We start from the raw sequence: 16285 nt of genomic DNA, 5'->3' as shown, positions 1-16285 counted from the left end.
ATACAAAGAATCCAATCCATGGCCAACAAACTTTAAAGCAACAATAGCGAATACAAAGGCTTGAACTTCACCCATGTTAACAACGCACTTTATAATTTTGTTGTTTTCAAACACAAGAATTTCCTCACAGGTCGAAGGGAATAGAAGGAGAGGAAGACTGATAAGTTGGTGGTGAAAATTAGTGACACGAAATGTGGATTAAGAGTTCTTCACATGAATGCAGAAACAGGATTGAAGCTAACTCCAAGCAAGTGTAACACGTCCTTGATGATGACAGTGATGATGACCACACAGGATAGAACAATGATCACAATTTATTATTGTTATGGTATCTTAATTATGATTATCCAAAAAAAAAGGTTAGAGAAAACTTATTGAAATTGATGCATGGGTACATATGTGCAAGTTCTGTTTGATTTCAACCATGAGGGGTATTTTGACCACCGGTAATAAAAAGTTTCATGAATATATTATATACTGCATGTTGTTATACCTAAAGGTCTTTCAGGACATATTCTATTTCACCTTTAACTCTTTAACATTATGCTTATGTTTATATGTATATATAACAATCTATTAATCATCCTTTTGATAAGTTGTTAAAGTATTGAGAACAGCATTTTAAAAAGCATTAATTATCGGTTACTATTGCATGGGAAAAGAACTAAAACTTTATCATTTTCTTTGTTAACATTCTTAGAAAGGGCACGTCAGTCGTTCAAGTAACGCGTAGAAAGCCAAATTTATATCTGAAATTGGAACAAAATTTTCTGAGGAAATGCTTTTCCCAAGAACGCTTAAGCCCCATACGGGTTAACCTTGCCAAATAAATTTCTGTTGGTTCTTCCTAGTTTAGCTGCAAGAGGGTTTCAATTATGTTTTCTATTGAAATAAATCATATTATCTGGTAAAATAATAGCTGTATGCATCCAGTTGAAGTCTTTAACACTTTCTAGGAGTCAATAAAAGGTCAACAGTGAGTTCATACTTCATAGTACCTAATGAATGATATCAGCACTCAGTCATGGAACAGGCTACTGCAGGAAGCTAGGTGTTCACAAGTCATGTATTAGCTGACTGGAGTCACATGAAGGAGGAAGAGCCAACCAACCAGCTGGATTGATAACGTTCATGAAACCCGTAATTGGTGGCGACATTATATTTTTCACAACATGGATGATATGATACTCTAATGTGGAAAAGTTCTGCCTCTAACTAGCTACTGCTTCCCCATTAATTGTTTACAAAATTCCTCATTGGAGAGATAGAATTCTATGATTTGAGAGAAGCTGTATGAGGGCATGGAACGCTTATACCGTGCTCTTTTCTATGAAAGATTCTCTTTCATAGGAAATAGGACCTCTTTTCTACAAAGAGGGAAACAAGCATGTCTATGAGAAATATATGGTGAGACCCACATAATAAATGCAAAAAAGAGGCTTTCCTATCAAAATGTGTTCATACCTCTCCTCTCTGGAGAAGCACTTTCCCTCCAAAGCTATGGTACATGGACACCCCATTTTACCCTCGGTACCCGTGTCGACATGTGTGTCCCATGTCGACATGCGTCGACACCTGGACACGCCATTTTATCCTCCGTGCATACAAGTTTGTATTCAATTTATAATTTATAATTATATTTTCAGTTTATAACTTTATATTTTTAGTATATAATATATATTTTAGATATAGCATATATATTTAGATTATATTCAGTTTATTTTGAATTTATTTTGTATTTATGTAATATTTTATATATATAGCCGTGTTCCTGTACCCACATTTTTTGGAATTGTCGTGTTGTATCCTCCATACCCATACCCATACCCATACCTGTACCCAGGTGACATAGCTCCAAAGTAACTCTTTCAAAAGAAAGAGGCTTCGCTTGGGAGGGAGTGTAACAAATGCCTTAGTTTACTTGGTATGACTTGGAGAGAGTGAATTCTTGAACAGGCAGCCACCGTTTCATGAGCAATGTGTGTGCCTATTATTTTCTGTCGCCACAAAGTGTATGCTCAAGAAACGTGTCCAGGTGGATGATGTGCCCTCACCTATAAAACAGGGAATCTGTGAGATATTTTTTACATAAAAATCCATCCATCTAAACGAAGATGAATGCACCGCGAACACATTCGTAACAGGTCAGCAATGCAGCATCTCAAAATATCAATCCAATGTATTCTTAGTGGCCAATCTATCTTCAGAAATTACTGCTTAATGTATTCTTAATGGCAGGCCCATTATTAATGAAGTTGGTGCAGATAATAACCACAATTGAAGCATTGCTCTAATAACGTGCTATTGTTGAAAAACACACACACACAGTGCCGGTTCCTATCACCCTAAAACAGAGTAGATGGTTTCATGCTACACATGATACTTCAAAATCTGAAAGACTGCCAATTATCTTCCGCTCACAGGGCTTGCACAGATCCGAAAAATCCCGATACAAGAAATTACCCACCATGCGCATTCCATCAAGATCAGCGTTACTCCGAGTTGAATACTCATCATTACCTACCGAACTCGAATCTATTGCCAAAATCAGATTCCCTCATTTCAATCTTCAGGGTAAGAAAAAATTCTACCAAACATCTAGATCACTACTCCGCAAACGCCGCAACCTGATTTCCTCTTCGCGAATTATCCTATAGTATGTCGATGCGAGCCGGCCGAGAGACCAGGAACACATACATGTAATGTATCAACTGAATATCCCCGAGATTATTAGGGCAATAACTTCAAACATCTCACCACAGACATCGGGCACGACAATTCGAGATCCAAAATCACTTGAATTCCAATTTGAGGCAAGAAAAAACCGCCGTAATTTGAATCAATGCACTGGAAAACAGGCGTAGTGGCAAGCGATTAGGAAAATTCCACGTAATTTCCTTACCTTGTGGCAACCTTCCAGCGAAGACGAGCTCTCGCAATCCTCCGATCCTTCTGGTTCTACAAGACCCTAACAAGCAAGAAGAACGCCGGAGGATGAAAACAGAGAAACCCTAACCCTCATTCAGAAGCATGGGGGAAAATATACATGAAGAAACGGTAGTTCCAAACGAAGAATAGCGAAAAGGAAATGGAAGAGCAAGAGGATACCTGAATGAGGGCGAAGGGTAGCACGAAGAGTGGTGGGATCTGGAGAGAGAGAGAGAGAGAGAGAGAGAGGGGCGTCGTTGTTGATCGGGTGTAGAGTCGTTGCTCTCTCTCTCTCTCTCTCTCTCTCTCCTAATAAGTCACATAGACATGTAGACACGAAGACGCGTGACTCGGGTTCGACTCGAAAGTTTGAAACATTTTTTGGAAAGTATACACAAGGACGCGAAGCGTTTTTAATCAATAAAAAACTAGTTTCTGATATTTTAATATTAAAAATGCATTTTTAATAAAATATTACAATATTATCCATACGTGTCAGTGTCTATGTGGACGTGTCTTAGCGTGCCTTATTGCTCCATTTGGACACGACACAGCTTTTCATATTGTCTTTACGGGTCGGATCTTTAAACTGATACGCGTTGGATCACCTCGATTCCAAGGGGGGAGTCCGGATCAGGTGCCACATCATGGCAGAAAATTTTGTACCTTACGCACCTGATCGCCCTCCATCAGGTCTTGGGCCCCACAACTGACAGGCCCTATCCCCAAGATGGAGGGTAATCAGGTGTATAAGGCACAAATTTCTGTGCCATCATGGGGTAGTTCTGAATTCCCAGTGACAACCGTTTAAAACGGAAAAATAACGGCATTCAAATTTCATAAGAAATTAAAAAAAATCATATTTCTAGTTATTTTGTCAAGGAACCAGCCCTCTCAGGAAGAATGTAATTGACAATGAAAAGCATATTTTATGAAGATATATATAGATAAATGTATTTAAAAAATAATTTCACCTGTTTAGTACAAAACAGTGGATGAAAATGTAGTAGTGTGATATTTATGTTTTAATTAAAATATCACAATATTTTGGAGTTTAAAATAATGGCCTAAAATATCAGGTTCTTTGTGATATTTTCAAAATAGTATGGATATTTGCTACACTGATTATGATAACTCTTGTTTCCACCACGTGTAGGATTTGATTCTTAAGTATTGTGATAAATTTGGATCCTGGTCTAGCTCCAATCTTTCTAGTTTCTTGTCATGGCCCATAGTTATAAATATCAGTGATGTTTTGAAAAATATTGTGACTTATTCCATGAAAATTTTGAAGGTCGACATTATACTGAAAAAAATGTGATATTTTTTAAATATTGCTTGTTTTGGAGATAAATGAGATAAAACTACTTTTGCAAAGTTCTTATTGTTCTTCTTATTTCTTATATTTGTAAAAATACTTTTTTTAAGAATTTGTCAACTAAATACCATTTTGCATTTTTAATATTTTTTATCCTTTTCATGAAATTTTATTGATTTTCAGTATTTTATTTTTATTTTCAAAATTCATAGCATTCCCATTTTGAGATTCTATGATTTTCAATATTTGCTATATTTTTAATTATTATTCTCAAAATTTATGCATAACAAGATTTCTTCCCCATTCTAAAAAAACCATTTTAAAAACTAGTAGGTTTATCTTGCCAAGAAAAACTGAGTGAGATTTCCAACTTCATGAAAGCAAACCAATTCCCATTTTTGTTTCTTATGAGAAATTTTCTAAAAGGCACCTAAGGTTTGGGCAATAACTAGAAAGGCACCTAAATTTTAGAAAATTTTAAAAATGTGCCTAAAATATAGTATGGTTAATTAAAAAGGCCCAGGAGTTTACTATCAAGATTGTTGTTAAATGTGAAGTGAAATTACCATTTAACCATCAAAATCATGTTTTAAAAAATGCACCTAAAAAGGAGGGAAGGAGTCTAAATTAACACTTTTTTCTATAGACCAGCTGGGATTTAGCAGCCCCCACCAATTACACAACATATCATTGGGTTTTGAACTTGCAACGTCCCAACACATTGTGACTTTTGTGACTTGCACTAACAGCTCCTACCAAACAAGCGGAGCCCTTTTGATACTAGTAAATTAACTCTCTTAACTCATCTTCTTGAGATAGTGATAACTTAGCTTAAATGGATGAAAGTTTGTTTTGGATTAACTGTGCAAAAATTTAGGTGTATTTATAAAAAATTTAAAACTTAGGTTGCTTTTTTTTATTAATGCCCAAACTTTAGATGCATTTTTTAAAATTTTGCTTTTTCTAGGAACTTTCTCAAACCCCAATTAGATGTTAGCTAAACCATATTAGATGTTAGCTAAAAAAATTAGACAGGCACTAGGGATGTAAACAGTTCGGATTCAGATCACATGTGGCCAATACCATATTCCACTAATTAGATGTTAGCTAAACAAACTCGAATTCGGATTCATACTTGGATGGTGAAAAGCTCATACCATATTTATTTTTTTACATTTAAATGGATTCAAATATCCATCAAATTTGGATATTTGTCAAATTATATTGTAATCAGATATGGTTTTGGCTTACCAAATGCAACTAAATGGAATCAAATTCAGTCGGACATTGGATAAAATCAGATTCTTTGACATCCCTACCAGGCACCCAGACCTCAACCGCAGAGGGTGAAAACCAACCAGTTAAAGACTGATATTTACAACAGTTTTGCTCAATGGCTTATGAATCAAATGGGTTCTACTCATCCCCTTATGTCATCCCTATCTTCATGCCCCTCCTTGGGATTTCATTGATGCAAGTTGTTTTATCAAAATCAGAATCCACGGATGTGATCCACATCATTCATTTAGTGAAGATAGACATTTAAATTGCCGAAATCCAACTAGAGTTTTTGGTGATTGAAAAATCAGCGGTTGGCAAAACATAAAATTTTGTGATTTAAAAAATTCTAATTTTTTGAAAAAATAGGATCCAAGGGTGGTATTCTTACTAAATCAACCCTGAATCAATCTATAGTGTCAGATTTGATCAAAACAACTTACATAATAAGATTTAAGAGGGGTATGAAAATGATAAGTAACATAGGGGATGAGTGAAACTGAACTGCCCACGACTTCAGTGAAGATGAGCGAACAAATATTCCTCAGTTGATTAATTGCTTTTGTTAGAACTCAAATTGCTCCATGGTTTTTGGTTTGGTCCAGTATCTTGGGTCAGTTACTATAGTGGGTAGACGTACAAAGTACTCGGAAGAAATCGTTGATAAAAGTCCATCTATGAAAGAGTTGCTTGATTTACATGCGAATGCAATTTATAATTTGAGACTGCACAAGGGGAGCAGGCAGCACCATTATATACAAGAATTTCAGCAAGACTACACAAAGAGGTGGTGGTTGTTGAAGCAAGGATAGGGCCATGGAAGATCATGTAAAAGCTGCCACATGAGGCAAAGAGGAGGTGTCCATTATATCACTTTGTCTTTGTTTTTCTTCATTACTTTTTCTTTCCCTTGCAAGGCGCGGCGGCACGTCGACAATCATGATCAGGACGTGCGGTGGGCGATATTAGTGTGAGCGGGGTTGCTCCATCATCTCCATAACCACCACCATTACCCCTTCATCTTTTAGAAGCATGCTTAATTATACACTATCTTCAACCCGGAGTTTTACCTCGCAAGGAGGCGGGCCCATTAAGTGACCTGGTTCTTGGTTAGGGTTTTCCTTCATAAAAAAAACAACACATAACTAACGAACGTAACTGGTGTGCATTGGTGTCTTTCCTCTTGAAAACACATGCAAGTAGTGATTCCGCAAGTAGGATCCCTGTTATTGTCAGGAAACCCATAAAGCTAACAGAGACAAAGTTAACCAATTGAAAATCCGCTTGTCTGGTAGGAGCAGCTAGTGTACGTCACCTTGTGTTGGGACTTTTCAAGTTCAAATCCCAATGGTATCGTTGTAGGGGTCCGTCTAATCCCATCTTGCCTTTAAAAAAAAAAAGAGATAAAGTTAGGGAGTGCTTTTTGATGAGAACATGTTGTAGTGGTGTTGGTGATTGGGTGCATGCTTAAGAGAGTGAAGGGATGTTGGAGATGTGACATGATGATGACCATGATGATGGAGTACCACTCTCACACTAGTACTGGCCGTCGATCTAATGGCAGGGAACCATCCAGGCCGTCTGACATGGAGTGCCCCTCGTCTCCTTTCTTCATGCTGCGGCTTTTTCACCATCTGTATGGCCAGGTGACCAGAGCTTGTCCTTCATGCATGCCGGATCTGTAAGCATTATGATTTTACTTGTTAGTCATCGTTTCATGTTCATTTAGCTCATCATTTGGCATAACGGATCAGGTCATATAGAGTATGATGGCCGTCGTCATATGCCAATCCTGACTGTTGGTATCGCCACGTGCCACCCTCCTTCCTTTTCCTTATTAAGTGGGCACATTGCTACAAGATAAGTGTGCACATTGCTAGATCTGATTTCTCGATACTAGTGGTCATATGCCATATGACCCGATTCATTATGTTTATTTGAACATATATGCATTGACATATGATAGTGCCCCCTATCCAATGCCATATGACTCGATTCTTTCTGTTTATTTGAATATATCCAAGACAGTGCAACGAGCTGGCCCAGCCCCTTTCTTGGATGAGCCAACCTGCATTAAAATCCCATGATCTGGTCAAACACGGGCGTCAGAAGGCTGGACCTATAGTCAGAAACCTGACTAAAGCCCATGCCCGGACAGGCCCCTGGGCTACTTGACATAACTCAATGGTAAACAACAGGTTTGACTAACTCGAGCCAACCTTGCCAAGGGCGCCGGTCAAACCTAGCATGGCCTTTTAACACCTTACGTACCTAAGCTTGGTTTAGGATGTGACGGTGGTTCAATTGTCCTCTGCTGCTAGGTTGAAGCCATGGTCATGCCCTACGCTTGCCTCCAAAGAGACTAGACCAATATGCACCCAGGTCAAGGCGGGTCTCCTCGGAGTGGCCTCGACCTGGTTTCTGCTTTTGATCTGGCATAGGTCAAAATCCAGCTGCAGATCGATCACCATACAGCCCTAGACAAGGGTGAAACCAGGTTTTGTTTGAGCCTGGTCATATTTGATCTGGTTCCATATCCAGCTTTTGAAATGGTTACATCTAAATATTGATCTGAATATGAACTACATCCAATGCAGTGGTTTGAATCTAATGCAGTCTACACCCATCATAGAAACAAAGAAAACAGCCCACAAGGGCTCTGCTCATCTGGTAGGAGTGACTTATGAATGTCACCAAATTGACGGGATGTCACAAGTTCAAAACCCATGGGTGGCGTCCCTTGCTGCAAGGTCGAAACTGGTTGAAATCCCTCATGGGCAGAGAGGACCTCAAGGGTTTTACCGACTGGAGTCCACCGAATGTGCAGTTGGTGATGGGGGGCTTTTTCCTTGGACTACCCAAACAAATATATATATATATATATATATATATATATATATATATATATATATATATATATATATATATATATATATATATATATATATATATATATATATATATATATATGTTATTCCAACCTTGTGAAAATGGCTTTAAGAAAAGAGAATTCAAGCCTAGAGGCACGTTCTTAAGATCGCTATCTTTAGAACTTCAATCGCCCCACTCCGGAAATTCCGAAGATGTGAAAAAGGGTTTTGTTACGACTAAGTTCCCAGGATACAACTAGGCTTGAACCTCAAGAGAGTCACTGCTTCGCAAGAACAGATGACCTCTCCCACACATGAACTCAGCAAGCCAAACCGAGAAGAAAGAAAGGAGAAAACTGGAGAGTTAGAAATTCTGATGATTTCAAAAAGACGAAAATAGAAGAATTTATAGACTTTTAGAGAGGCCAAAACGTTTTGTGATAAATGAGATTAAAGGCCATAAATCTGACAGTTTGAAAATAGGACAAAAGGTAGCTGAACGGTCACCCACCTTTGACTGTCAATCAAAGGCCTCCAAAAACCGTCCAACAGTCACAAAGCGCCTTAAACTCAATATAAAAGCTATTAAACCTTTCAAACGGCCAGATGTCTCAAAATCGAAAAATCAAAATGGATATTTGCGCCTCATATGCACCTCGCACCGCTGCGAGCGTGCAAAGTGCAAAGTGCGCCATCAAAATGCCACATTGCGCCTCAAGCGCCCTTGCGCACGCATGCGCGCACGCGCGCGTGTGCGCGAACGGCGCGTCCATTGCTGCACGATGCGCAGCAACGTCCGCAATCCACCTAAATACTCAAGGCTTACCAAAGTAAAGAATAGATTACAAACTCTCTATTTAAACCTCTTGAAAAACTTTTCTCTCTTAGATATGGGACTAAACTTTTTCCAAAACACTTTTGGTAGTAACCATTAATAATGTAAAACTTTCCTAACAATCCCCCACTAGTTTTAAAATATATTTGGCTTGCATAGAAACTTATGCATTAGTGAGAGTGTCTGCATGACTTGAACCCCCACTATATGAAAGAAAACCTAAATTAACCAAGGTGTTAAGTGGACTTACCTTGAACTTAGCCCCTTATATTGTTAACGGAGTTTTCAATCATACATCTGTTTCCAAAAGTTCGATTGTGTGGATTTCATGTTGACACATTTAGAGCCTTGTGCTTTCCTGGATTCATGAGTGCTCTAGAGAATTGCCAATTCTCATAAGAAACGGCTCACATTTCTACACTCATATAGGTGAGTTTGTCTAGGTGTACTGTAACACACACCTTAGCCTTAAGGCCTACAAACTCATTAAGAGCTATTAGCTCAACCCTCATATTAGTTACAGCTCATGAGCACACATCAGTAATGGGCTTACATAAATATGCTCAATATCTGTCATTCACCAATTCGTTTCCCATTGAACCTATGCATGTGGGATCTCCAACGCTCTAGGTTGGGTATCCTTAGGTGATGACTTAATTGGCTTAATTCCCATTCCCCTCGATGTTTTATTGATGACATCTCTCGAAAGGCCTTTCGTAAATGGGTCTGCCAAATTTTGACATGACTTCACATATTTCAATGAAATAATATTGTCATCAATCATTTGTCTTATAAAACTGTGTCTTAGACTAATATGTCTAGACTTTCTATTGTATTTCATATTACCTGCTTTACATATAGCTGATTGGCTATCACAAAACATTGAAATAGCAGGTATAGGCTTCTCACCTAGTGGAATATCCACTAGCATATTCTTAAGCCATTCAGCTTCTCTACAAGCAGATGCCAAAGCAATAAACTCATATTCCATTGTAGAATGAGTTATACAGGTCTGTTTCTTAGACCCCCATGCAACTGCTCCTCCTCCAAGGGTAAAAACCCAACCACTCGTAGACTTGGAATCTTCAAAGTCAGTATTCCAACTTGCATCACTATACCCTTCAATAACAGCAGGAAACTCGGTATAGTGAATTCCATAGTCTAAAGTATGCTTTAGATATCTAAGAATCCTGTTCACTGCATTCCAGTGTTGATGACCAGGATTATTAGTGTATCTACACACTTTACTCATTGCATAGGCAATGTCAGGCCTTGTGCAGTTCATTGCATACATAAGGCTACCTACAACACTGGCATATTTTAATTGTTGAACACTAGCACCATCATTAGGAGTCAATTTCATATTTGAATCATATGGGGTGCATGCTGGTGAACTATTAAGATATCCATACTTTGTAAGAATTTTCTCAATATAGTATGATTGACATAATATAATACCATTTTTATTTATTATTATTTTGATTCCTAAAATAACATATGCAACACCCAAGTCTTTCATACAAAACAAGGAAGATAAAAATCTTTTTGTTTGATTTATGCATTCACTATTGTTACCCAAAATAAGCATATCATCAACATATAAACAAATAATAATAATTGAGCCACTATCTACTTTACTGTAGACACATTTGTCCGCATCATGAATTTTAAAACCATTATGCACCAGAGAACTATCAAATTTTTCATGCCATTGCTTAGGGGCTTGCTTTAATCCATATAAGGATTTCTTAAGTTTGCAAACTTTGCGCTCTTGCCCTAGCACTACAAAACCTTCAGGTTGCTCCATATATATCTCTTCATCTAATTCTCCATTCAAAAAGGCCGTTTTCACGTCCATTTGATGGATTTGAAGCTTATATATGGCAGCCATGGCAATCAGAATTCTAATAGTAGATATTCTGGTTACAGGAGCAAAAGTATCAAAATAATCAATATCTTCTTTTTGTTTAAAGCCTTTTGCAACCAAACGTGCTTTAAATTTATTGATTGTACCATCAGCTTTTAATTTCTTTTTGAAAATCCATTTGCAGCCAATAGTTTTGCAACCAATAGGTAAATCTACTAATTTCCAAACATTATTAGACATAATTGATTCTATTTCATCATTAATAGCTTCTCTCCAAAAGGCAGCATCTTGAGAAGACATAGCCTCTTGAAAAGACACAGGATCATTCTCAATTAGAAATGTATAAAAGTCAGAACCAAAATTAGTTGGTTTTCTAATGCGTTTACTGAGTCTAACTTCAGTTTCTGGTTCATCAACACATTCATTAGAATATTCAATCATGTCATTTACAGGAAGTTCATCTACTATAATCCGGCTGCCATCAAGAAGAGAATCAAATGCATTTTTATGTTCTATAAAAGATGCATCTCTAGATTCTACAATAACATCATTAACAATGTCAAAAAATCTATATGCTTTACTATGTTCAGCATACCCAACAAATGCACATTTAAATGCTTTAGGTCCAACCTTCTTCCTTTTATTTTCTGGAATTTTAACATATGCTAAACAACCCCAAACACGAAAATAACTAAGATTAGGTTTCTTTCCAAAACACAATTCATAAGGTGATTTATCAGATTTGGAATAAGGAACTCGATTAAGAATATAACAAGCAGAAAGTATAGCTTCTCCCCATAAGTTGGAATGCAAACCCGTATTAAGAAGCATAGCATTCATCATTTCTACAAGTGTTCTGTTTTTCCTTTCTGCTACTCCATTCTGTTCAGGAGTTCTAGGAGCTGACGTTTGATGGATAATACCATTATCTTCACAAAATTTATCAAATTCTCCACCTAAGTATTCACCTCCTCTATCTGTTCTTAAATGTACAATCTTCGTTTTAAACCTATTTTGTACTTCAGCTAGATAAAGAAGAAATTTGGAAAATGCTTCAGATTTATGTTTCAACAAATAAACATAACAAAATTTTGAGTAATCATCTATAAAGGTAATAAAGTACCTATTGCCACCACGACTCAAAACATTATCCATCGTACACACATCAGAATGCACTAATTCAAGCAATTTATAATTCTTTTCTACACTAGGAAACGGGAGTCTAGTTAGCTTAGTTTGAATACATGTCTCACACTTATGTTTATGTTCTATTTTCACATGACACGGAAGAAGACCAAAGTTATTCATATTATGAATGCAACGAGAATTTATATGTCCTAATCTTGAATGCCAAAGAAAATAAGAGTCAACCATATAAACAGAAGTAGTAGCTTCATTTATGCTCATCTTGAACATACCACCAGTGGCAAACCCTTTTCCTACAAAGATTTTCCCTTTGGTCACAGTTACAATCCCAGACTCAATAACAATCTTAAAACCATTTCGTGACAGGAGATCTGCAGAGATTAAATTTTTCCGAACTTCTGGAGCATAGTAGACATTCTCAAGTGTTAGGACTTTCCCGGAGGTGAACTTAATTTCCACACTCCCTTTTCCCAGCACTTTAGTTGAGGAAGAGTTTCCCATAAAGAGATTGCATCCCTCCCCCACTACTTCATACGACTTGAACAAGTTCCTGTCGTTTGCCACATGAACAGTGTTTCCAGTATCCAGGTATCAGTCCTTATTTGCAGCCACTATAAAGGTTTCAGAGATTACAGCAACAAGCCTCTCCTCTGACTCATTTGGCTTAGGACCAGTCCTCTTCCGTTCTCTGCATTCTCTAGCAAAATGGCCAAACTTGCCACAAACATAGCAACTAATTTTCTTTTTATCAGTTGGCTTTTTCCCTTTCACAAAATTCTTTTTGATTTTCTGGGTTTTCATGATTTTGCCACCATTGTTACTAACAAAATTCACTTTAGGATAACCTTCTTTAGGACTCGAATTCTTTTTGTCACGAAGACGAGTCTCTTCCTCAATTCGGATGTCCTTAAGAAGGCCATCTAAAGTGATTTTCTCATTTTTATGTTTTAGGTGATTCCTATATTCTTTCCAGGAATCCGGCAGCTTCCCAATAATGACAGCAAGTTGGAAGTCATCATCAAGATACATACCTTCTCCTTTGATCTTATAGGCCAGTATTTGCATCTCATGAATTTGAGCAAGTATAGGCTTATCATCAACAATAGAAAAATTAACATACTGATCTACTATAAACCTTTTGTTACCAGCATCTTCTGCATTGTACTTGATCTCGAGAGCATTCCACAACTCTCCAGCCGACTCCAATGGTGAATACAGGTCAAAGAGTGAATCGGCTAAAGTGTTCAGGATATGCCCTTTGCATCTGTAGTTGTCAGTATGCCACTTCTCTCGCTCTTTCTTCTGTTCTTCTGTCTCAACTTCTCCAGCAACGACAGTGGGACAGGGCTTTTTGAGGACATAGTCGATATGCAGCTCAGACAGCAAGAACGATACCTTTGATTGCCACCGCTTGAAGTTTGACCGATCAAATCGATCAAGTTTTTCAAGGTCACGGCTAAGCAGATTGATGGAGTTGGATGTCGAACCAGAGGCCATTTGAAGTTCTAAAATTGTTATTCCAACCTTGTGAAAATGGATTTCAGAAAAGAGAATTCAAGCCTAGAGGCACGTTCTTAAGATCGCTATCTTTAGAACTTCAATCGCCCCACTCCAGAAATTCCGAAGATGCGAAAAAGGGTTTTGTTACGACTGAGTTCCCAGGATACAACTAGGCTTGAACCTCAAGAGAGTCACTGCTTCGCAAGAACAGATGATCTCTCCCACACATGAACTCAGCAAGCCAAACCGAGAAGAAAGAAAGGAGAAAACTGGAGAGTCAGAAATTCTGATGATTTCAAAAAGACGAAAATAGAAGAATTTATAGACTTTTAGAGAGGCCAAAACGTTTTGCGATAAATGAGATTAAAGGCCATAAATCTGACAGTTTGAAAATAGGACAAAAGGTACCTGAACGGTCACCCACCTTTGACTGTCAATCAAAGGCCTCCAAAAACCGTCCAACAGTCACAAAGTGCCTTAAACTCAATATAAAAGCTATTAAACCTTTCAAACGGCCAGATGTCTCAAAACCGAAAAATCAAAATGGATATTTGCGCCTCATATGCACCTCGCACCGCTGCGAGCGTGCAAAGTGCAAAGTGCAAAGTGCAAAGTGCGCCATCAAAACGCCACATTGCGCCTCAAGCGCCCTTGCGCACGCGCGTGTGCGCGTGTGCGCGTGTGCGCGAACGGCGCGTTCGTTGCTGCGCAAGTTCGTTGCTGCACGATGCGCAGCAACGTCCGCAATCCACCTAAATACTCAAGGCTTACCAAAGTAAAGAATAGATTACAAACTCTCTATTTAAACATCTTGAAAAACTTTTCTCTCTTAGATATGGGACTAAACTTTTTCCAAAACACTTTTGGTAGTAACCATTAATAATTTAAAACTTTCCTAACAATATATATATATATATAAAAGAAAATATACCTTAGTTTCTTCGTTTGGTGTTGGATTTGGATCTTCTATTGTTCATTTAAGTTCCTTCTGATATATTCCCACATAGCATGTTTGAGACCATAGTCACAACTCTCGTTCTTGGGAACATATTTGAGAGAGAAAATTTCATGATATATTGAAAAAAAAGTTCTTTCGGGAAAATATCTATGCATATAAATATCGAAAATATATAAAAAATAATAACAAAAATATAAATAATATAAAAACTAGAGAAAACATTTTTATAGCATTATTGTCGGGCTAAAAACTCTTAGAACACCCATGGATCTGGATCCACTTAAGCATCTGCCCATGCCCAGAAACTACGAGTTGGCTCCACAAATGTTACAGAGGTAATGAGTAAGTTTCCAGATAAAATGATGATGGGATTAAATAACAGAAAGAAAAACCGATCAGCAAGCTGAAATTCAGGGATACTGTCCTCCAAGAATATCGACTTGCCTATCCTGGGACTTGCCTTGGTTTTCTGACTCTCAAGGTAAACATCAGATGATCCCAACCATTCTTGTAATCTGATTCATTATAAATACTATGAGTTGCACTCTCTCACTCTCTCTGAAATAGATTGAAAAGATATATATATATATATATATATATATATATATATATATATATATATATATATATATAGATAGATAGAGAGAGAGAGAGAGTTTTGTCCATGGACGTAGATTCCTTTAGGAATCAAACGACGTTATATTCGTGTTCATCGTTTGAACCATTTTTGTATATGGTATTAGAGCAGAGACAGCAATCCTGAGCACAGGATCAGCTACCTCTTTATCAGCTTCATCAACATCTAGCAGCTCATTCTCAAGCACACCGTCCGGTATGTCTGGCCTTATCCTCGCTCAATTTTCGAGCAATTTACATCATTTTTCAGCCATTAAACTCACGGCTGAGAACTACCTGATATGGGAGTCTCAGTTCAAGCCGACTCTATTAACCTATGGTTTGATGGGCCTAGTTGACAGTAACAGGCCTGCCCCACCAAAGACTATTGAAGGTTTATCTCAACCAAATTCTGCTTATGATGAATGGTTAAAGCAAGATCAGCTTTGACCAAGTTGGTTGATATCAACTCTCTCTCTGAGCCTATCCTTACCCAAGTTATAGGCCTTGAATCTTCATATGCGGTGCGGACTGCACTCAAACAATCTTAAGCAGCCCAGTCCAGATCCCGTGTGATGCAACTGAAATCCCAATTTCAGGATCTCAGAAAGGGTTAGAAGTATCTTGATGAGTATGTGCAGAAAGCTAAGAGCCTTGCTCATCAGCTTGTTGTAACATCTAAGCCAATTAGTGAAGACGGTTTAATTATGCAAATATTGAAAGGTTTACCTGGAGAATATAAGGCCCTTAAAACTGGCATTGAGACCAGAACTAATCCCTACACTCTCAATGAGATTCACGTCTGAATGCACCAATTCAAAGACTCTAGAAGAAATGAAATTTTGTCTAGCAAAAGGTAGATATTTTATTTTCCCAAGTATGCAATCAATACAATTTAATATTTTCATCATTATAAAAAATTTCAAACAAAAAAACAAAGCACTTTAGATACACCTAGATCATCTAATCT

The 16285-nt window shown here is 37.6% G+C and overlaps 1 protein-coding gene across 1 annotated transcript in view; it reads right to left on the bottom strand.

Moving 5' to 3' along the window:
* Positions 1–3204, bottom strand: part of LOC149815744 (peptidyl-prolyl cis-trans isomerase CYP21-4-like) — a 52844-nt gene extending 49640 nt beyond the window's left edge. Inside the window, exons 1-2 of the mRNA XM_089989899.1 lie at positions 3109–3204; positions 2903–2968 (exon numbers count right to left, since the gene is read on the bottom strand). The gene's annotated coding sequence lies outside the window, so the exon portion shown is untranslated. The remainder of the gene's footprint in view (positions 1–2902; positions 2969–3108) is intronic.
* Positions 3205–16285: the final 13081 nt, after the last annotated feature.

This window comes from Nuphar pumila, chromosome 15, assembly GCF_984573655.1.
Source record: "Nuphar pumila chromosome 15, dmNupPumi1.hap1.1, whole genome shotgun sequence".
Classification (NCBI taxonomy): domain Eukaryota; kingdom Viridiplantae; phylum Streptophyta; class Magnoliopsida; order Nymphaeales; family Nymphaeaceae; genus Nuphar; species Nuphar pumila.
This window is presented reverse-complemented; position numbering and strand designations above follow the sequence as displayed.